Source organism: Salvelinus sp. IW2-2015, unplaced genomic scaffold, assembly GCF_002910315.2.
Source record: "Salvelinus sp. IW2-2015 unplaced genomic scaffold, ASM291031v2 Un_scaffold3551, whole genome shotgun sequence".
Classification (NCBI taxonomy): Eukaryota; Metazoa; Chordata; class Actinopteri; order Salmoniformes; family Salmonidae; genus Salvelinus; species Salvelinus sp. IW2-2015.
In genome coordinates this window covers 66,168-74,175 of record NW_019944830.1, presented here as the reverse complement: position 1 = coordinate 74,175, position 8,008 = coordinate 66,168, and positions in this window count along the sequence as shown.

Here is an 8,008-nt window from a genome sequence, read left to right as displayed (position 1 = left end):
TTATGGCGTAGATTGATATAAAAAAAAAAGATTTTAATCCATTTTAGAATAAGGCTGTAATGTAACAAAATGTGGAGAAAGTCAGGGGTCTGAATACTTTCCCGAATGCACTGTATACCTCCAGGAGTCTTCTTCTATTGTTGTTAGGAGGGCCAATCTGTAGGAAAATAACTCTGCTGAGGATCTCTAGGAAAATAACTCTGCTGAGATCTCTAGGAAAAATAACTCTGCTGTGAGGATCTCTAGGAAAATAACTCTACTGAGGATCTTAGGAAAATAACTTCTACTGAGGATCTCTAGGAAAATAACTCTACTGAGGATCTCTAGGAAAATAACTCTGCTGAGGATCTCTAGGAAATAACTCTGCTGAGGATCTCTAGGGAAAATAACTCTACTGAGGATCTCTAAGGAAAATAACTTACCTGAGGATCTCTAGGAAAATAACTCTACTGAGGATCTCTAGGAAAATAACTCTACTGAGGATCTCTAGGAAAAATAACTCTACTGAGGATCTCCAGGAACAATAACTCTGCTGAGGATCTCCAGGAAAATAACTCTCTGAGGATCTCTAGGAAAATAACTCTGCTTGAGGATTCTCTAGGAAAATTAACTCTGCTGAGGATCTCTAGGAAAATAACTCTGCTTGAGGATCTTCTAGGAAAATAATGATTTTCAGACGGGATGCTTTTGTCAGTGTTTCGTCTCGAAGAACGAGTCCATGTTAAACTACATCATGTTGAAGATTCTCCTGCATTGAAGGGGGATGGAAACACTTCAGGAATTCATCTCGGCAGTTACATTTAGCTGTCGTTCTAAATGCCTAATGTTTCCCCTTGATCCCCTTTTCATCGAAATACAGCTGTTTGTGACAGCTTGCTGCGCATACTGTTTTTTAATTATTTGACTATTTCCCTTGGTTAAAATAAAGAAGACAAGAATATAAAGTAAACACATTCAGTTTTATAGCCTTTTAGTTTTTCAATGCTAGAAAAAGCTATTTCCTCCAAGTAAAAGGCTGTTTCATGCTGTGAGGTAAAATAACCCTCAACCCTGGGGCTTGTATGTGTCTTCTGCTTCATCCTGATCTAATTACAAAAACAGAGACACAAAGGACGACACCAAAATTAAACCATGTAAACGTTCTTGTTACAGGGACCGACCGTTAGCTCCCCCACGTCCCACAAATAGGAAAACGACTTCATACTTTATTCTCATTATACCTTCATCTCTTTCGTTACCTCAGAAAACACTTGGCTGATTATGAAGAGATGTGGGAACCACATTTACCTCAGAAAACACTTGGCTAATTATGCAGAGATGTGGAAATGACATTTACTGAAGCCACATGTGACAAAGGGCTGTCCCATACAATTATTTCTGATTGTTTCTCTATTATCCATGATCTATTGCTCCACTGTTCCTGTGTCCTCCGGGTGTCCAGTACAGTGTTCCATCATTCACCTGTTCCTGTGTCCTCCGGGAGTCAGTACAGTAATTCACCTGTTCCTGTGTCCTCCGGGTAGTATCAGTAATTCACTGTTCCTGTGTCCTCGGGAGTCAGTACAGTAATTCACCTGTTCCTGTGTCCTCCGGGAGTCAGTACAGTAATTCACCTGTTCTGTGTCTCCGGGAGTCAGTAAGTATTCCCTGCTTCGTGTCCCCGGGAGTCAGTACAGTATTCACCTGTTCCTGTGTCCTGGAGTCAGTAAGTAATTCACCTGTTCCTCTGTCCTCCGGGAGTCAGTACAGTAATTCACCTGTTCCTGTGTCCTCCGGAGTCAGTACAGTAATTCACAGTAATTAATTTCTCCTCTTCCTACAGTAAAACACAATCCCCCTTTTTACTTCCTCCCTCTCTCTCCGAATCCAGAGTCTGCACGCTCACTTTTCAATCATCACCACATCAGAATCATTTGTGTGCCTCTTAACTGTGCGAGCACTAGGCTGAGTCTGGAGTGGCTAAACTAGTGCACTAGGCTGAGTCTGGAGTGGCTAAACTAGTGCACTAGGCTGAGTCTGGAAGTGGCTAAGGTAGAGCACGAGGCTGAGTCTGAAGTAGCTAAACTAGTGCACTAGGCTGAGTCTGAGTAAATGACTTAAATGTAATGTAATGTAAAGTAGCTAAAGAGTGCACTAGGCTGAGTCTGGAGTGGCTAAACTAGTGCACTAGGCTGATTCTGAAGTGGCTAAAGTAGTGCACTACAATGAGTCTGAGTGGCCTAAAGTAGTGCACTAGGCTGAGTCTGAAGTGGCTAAAGTAGTGCACTAGGCTGAGTTGAAGTGGCTAAAGTAGTGCACTAGAATGAGTCTGAAGTGGGCTAAAGTAGTGCACTAGGCTGAGTCTGAAGTGGCTAAAGTAGTGCACTAGGCTGATTCTGAAGTGGCTAAAGTAGTGCACTAGAATGAGTCTGACGTGGCTAAAGTAGTGCACTAGGCTGAGTCTGAAGTGGCTAAAGTAGTGCACTAGCTGAGTCTGAAGTGGCTAAAGTAGAGCACTAGGCTGAGTCTGAAGTGGCTAAAGTAGTGCACTAGGCTGAGTTTGAAGTGGCTAAAGTAGTGCACTAGGCTGAGCTGAAGTGACTGAAGTAGTGCACTAGGCTGAGTCTGAAGTGGCTAAAGTAGTGCACTAGGCTGAGTCTGAAGTCGCTCTGACCTCTGACATTGGAGAGATCGAGGACAGGGAATTGGAACTGTAGGGAACCGTGTCCACAGGAAGATAAGCAGGTCTATTGTCCTCTCAGCGACATGTGGAGACAGAGACTGGATGTGTCCCAAATGATACCACAGCCAGAAGAGGACTGGCCACCCTCAGAGCCTGGTTCCTCTCTAGGTTTCTAATCTCCACCTGGTACAGCCAGAAGAGACTGGCCACCCCTCAGAGCTGGTTCCTCTCTAGGTTTCTAATCTCTACCTGGTACAGCCAGAAGAGGAACTGGCCACCCTCAGAGCCTGGTTCCTCTCTAGGTTTCTAATTCTCTACCTGGTACAGCAGAAGAGGACAGGTCACCCCTCAGAGCCTGGTTCTCTCTAGGTTTCTAATCTCTACCTGGTACAGCCAGAAGAGGACAGGTCACCCCTCAGAGCCTGGTTCCTCTCTAGGTTTCTAATCTCCACCTGGTACAGCCAGAAGAGGACAGGCCACCCCTCAGAGCCTGGTTCCTCTCTAGGTTTTAATCTCTACCTGGTACAGCCGAAGAGGACTGGCCACCCCTCAGAGCCTGGTTCTTCTCTAGGTTTTAAATCTCTACCTGGTACAGCCGAAGAGGACTGGCCACCCTCAGAGCTGGTTCCTCTCAAGGTTTTTAACTCTCCACCTGGTACAGCCAGAAGAGGACTGGCCACCCCTCAGAGCCTGGTTCCTCTCTAGGTTTCTAATCTCCACCTGGTACAGCCAGAAGAGGACTGGCCACCCTCAGATCCTGGTTCCTTCTCTAGGTTTCTAATCTCCACCTGGTACAGCCAGAGAGGGCTGGTCACCCCTCAGAGCCTGTTGTCCTCTCTAGGTTTCTAATCTCACCTGTGTACAGCCAGAAGAGGACAGCCACCCCTCAGAGCCTGGTTCCTCTCTAGGTTTCTAATCTCTACCTGGTACAGCCAGAAGAGGACAGGCCACCCTCAGTGGCCTGGTTCCTTTCTAGGTTTCTAATCTTCACCTGGTACAGCAGAATAGGACTGGCCACCCTCAGAGCCTGGTCTCTCTAGGTTTCTAATTCTCCACCTGGTAGCATGCCGAGGGAACAGCCGCCACCCCTCAGAGCCTGGTTCTTCTCTAGGTTTCTTCTTAGGTTTTGGCCTTTCTAGGGAGTTTTCCTAGCCACAGTGCTTCTACACCTGCATTGCTTGCTGTTTGGGGGTTTTAGACTGGGTTTCTGTACAGCAACTTGTGACATCGGCTGATGTAAGAAGGGCTTTATAAATACATTTGATTGATTGATTTCCCTATATAGTGCACTAGTTTTGACTATGGGCCCTGGTGTTGCTTAGACATACAGATTATACATGACAACTGAGAAACATATGGAGCTGCAGTCTCTCTCAACCGTAGGTTATATCCCACCGGGGAAAACACGTTCAACCAACATTGCATTTCGGTTGATATTTGATTGAGATGTCAACAAACTTAAATTCAACTTTATATAAACCAACCTCATCGTTATACTTGGTTCAAATGAGACGAAAAAAATCGTCCAAATCTTCCGTTTATATAAAAGCCTGTTTTAGAGAACATTGAGTCCGTGTCCAATATCTCCAGAACTAATATTGAAGGGGAACACATTGAGCCACAGACTATAAATGGAAATGGTTCTGGTCACACCTTTTATCTGCCAGGGTCCCAAATGGCACCCTATTCCCTACGTAGTGCACTACTTTCAACCAGAGCCCTATATAGGGAATAGGGTGCCATTTGAGACGGAGCCATCGCTCTTAAAAAGCGTCCCTACTGAACTCACTATGACCTGCAGTGTGGCTGGGATTTCCTGCCCACACAGAAACACTATAAAAGAGGCAGAAATTGTAAAAAAAGAGAGTGTACGATAGTGTTTACAACACTGTGCCATTCCTCTCCTTTGTCAGCTATATAATCCTACCCAGTTTACAACGTCTTGAAAACTACCTTTCTAAATTCCACTCTCCTCTCCTTCCTTGCTATCGACGGCTTAGAAAACGCTGGGTCTCAGACGTACTTTTCACAAACACAATTTGTGTGTCTGCCGAGCAACACTCCGACACTCTGTTTTTTTGTTCTGAAGTTTCGAAGTCAAAAGAACAGAATTCTTCTCTTTAAAACGTCTGTCTGGACAAACAAACTGCAGCATGTCTTTGTGTAATGTGTAGAGGACAGAGAGACAGCATGTCTTTGTGTAATGTGTAGAGGACAGAGAGACAGCATGTCTTTGTGTAATGTGTAGAGGACAGAAAGCCAGGCAATGCTTGTTAAAAACGTCTGTACGGAACAAGACAGCAGAACGCCAAGCATGTCCTATTGTGTAAACTGTGTAGAGCGAAGGAACACAGCAGTCGTTTGTGTAGATGTGTAGAGGACAGAAAGAGACCTGCACACTGTCTTTGTGTAAAATGTGTAGAGGACAGAAGACGCAGCATGTCTATTGGTGTAATGTGTAGAAGACAGAGAGACAGCATGTCTAATGTGTAATGTGTAAGAGAGACAGAGAGCACTCTAATTAGCTGTCAATGTAGAAAGACTCGCTGTCTTAACAGTCTGTTTCAGATCAGAGAAGTGTCCCACAGTCACATTACATATACAAGAGAAAAACGACTGTGGTCTAATAATGACTTATTAAAATACCAGTGGGGCCTTTTATCTAATGCCCCCTGTCCCCTTATCCCCTGTCCCCCTGTCCCCTTATCCCCCCTGTCCCCTTATGCCCGCGTCCCCTGTCCTTATCCCCCTCTCCCCTTATCCCCCTGTCCCCTTATCCCCTGTCCCCCTGTCTCCGTCCCTCTATCCCCTTTCCCCTTATGCCCCCTGACTCCGTCCCCCTGTCCCCTTATCCCCTGTCTCCCGTCCCCCTGTCCCCTTTATCCCCCTGTCCCCCTGTCTCCGTCCCCCTGTCCCCCTTATCCCCTCCTGTCCCGTCTCCGTCCCCTTCCCCTTATCCCTGTCCCCCTGTCTCCGCCCCCCTGTCCCCTATCCCCTGTCTCTGTCCCCTTATCCCCTGTCCCCTGCCCCCTGTCCTCCGTCCCCCTGTCCCCTTATCCCCCTGTCCCCCTGTCTCCGTCCCCCTGTCCCTTATCCCCCTGTCCCCCTGTCTCCGTCCCCCTGTCCCCTTATCCCCCTGTCCCCCTGTCTCCAATCCCCCTGTCCCCTTATCCCCCTGTCCCCCCTGTCCTCCGTCCCCTGCCCCTTACCCCCTGTCCCCCCTGTCCTCCGTCCCTGTCCCCTTAACTCCCCTTCCCCCTGTCTCCGTCCCACCCCTTCCCTCTGATCCCCCTGTCCCCCTGTCCCCGTCCCCTGTCCCTCTATCCCCCTGTCCCCTGCCCTCCGTCCCCTCTTTCCCCCTGTCCCCCTGCTCCCCCCTGTCCCTTACCCCCTGTCCCCTTATCCCCCTGTCTCCGTCCCTGTCCCCTTATCCCCCCTGTCCCCTTATCCCCCTGTCCCTGTCTCTCGTCCCCATGTCCCCTTTATCCCTCCGATCCCCTTATCCCCCTGTCCCCCTGTTTCCGTCCCCCCTGTCCCCTTTATCCCCTGTCTCCGTCCCCCTGTCCCCTGTATCCCCTGTCTCCATCCTGCCCTTATCCCCCTGTCTCCCCCTGTCCCTTCCCCTGTCCTGCCCCCCTCATTGATTGGACCCAGGTTAAACTGACTCCTGACTCCAATCAGCTTTGGAGAAGTCATTAGCCTTGAGCTTCACATACTTTTTCCCAACCTACACTGTGAATATTTTAAATGATGTAATTCAATATAGACATGAAAAATACAATAATGTGTGTGTGTATTGGTTTAAGCAGACTGTGTTTGTCTATTGTAGTGACCTAGATGAAGATCAGATCAAACTTTATGAACTAATTTGATGCAGAAAATCCAGGTAGTTGCAAAGGGTTCACATAGTTCTCTGACCGCTGTAGCATTTCCATCACTATACAACCACAACCACGTCCTGACATAGTGGAAAATGTCTACTGGAGAAGGACCTATAGGCTTACATCATTTACCTGAGTCATTTACAGACTCTCTTATCCAAGCCACTAACAGTATGATCATGTAGCAGACTCTGTTATCCACAGCCACTACAGTAGTGACATGTAGCAGACTCTGTTATCCACAGCCACAACAGTAGGAGTCATTTAGCAGACTCTGTTATCCACAGCCACTAACAGTAGTGAGTCATTTAGCAACTCTCTTATCCCAGCACTAAACAGAAGTGATCATTTAGCAGACTCTCTTATCTACACCACACAGTAAGTGAGTCATTTAGCAGACTCCTTATCTACAGCCACTAACAGTAGTGAGTCATTTAGCACTCTCTTATCCACAGCCACTAACAGTAGTGAGTCATTAAGCAGACTCTCTATCTACGCCACTAACAGTATGAGTCATTTAGCAGACTCTCTTATCCACAGCCACTAACAGTAGTGATCATTTAGCAGACTCTCTAATCTACAGCCACTAACAGTAGTGAGTCATTTAGCAGACTCTCTTATCTACAGCCACTAACAGTAGTGAGTCATTAGCAGACTCTCTTATCTACAAGCCACTAACAGTAGTGAGTCATTTAGCAGACTCTCTTATCCCACAGCCACTAACAGTAGTGAGTCATTTAGCAGACTCTCTTATCTACAGCCACTAACAGTAGGAGTCATTTAGCAGACTCTCTTATCTACAGCCACTAACAGTAGTGAGTCATTTAGCAGACTCTCTTATCTACAGCCACTAACAGTAGTGAATCATTTAGCAGACTCTCTAATTCACAGCCACTACAGTCAGTGCATATAACTAAGGTAAGGTGTTCACCGAAGAGAGAAGGCTTCCAAAGTGTCTGTCTGTATTCAAATCAGTAGATCATCCTGGTGATGTAGTGTCCTGTAGGTGTCTGTCTGTATCAACAGTAGATATCATCCTGGTGATGTGGTGTCTGTAGGTGTCTGTCTGTATCAACAGTAGAATCATCCTGGTGAATGTGGTGTCCTGTAGGTGTCTGCCAGAACGGCCATGTTGGGACAATAGGCTAAAGAAGATTAGGACAGGAGTTGGACCTGCCGTTGAAGTGTCTGAAAGTTTACATTCACTCTAGTTGGAGTCATTAAAACTTGTTTTTCAAACCACTCCACAAATGTCTTGTTAACAAACTATAGTTTTGGCAAGTCGGTTAGAACATCTACTTTGTGCATGACACAAGTCCATTTTCCATACAATTGTTTCACAGACAGATTTTCTACCTGTATCACATTTCCAGTGGTCAAAGTTTACATAACTAAGTTGACTGTGTCCTTAAAACAGATTGGAAAATTCCTGAAAATTATGTCCTGGCTTTAGAAGCTTCTGATA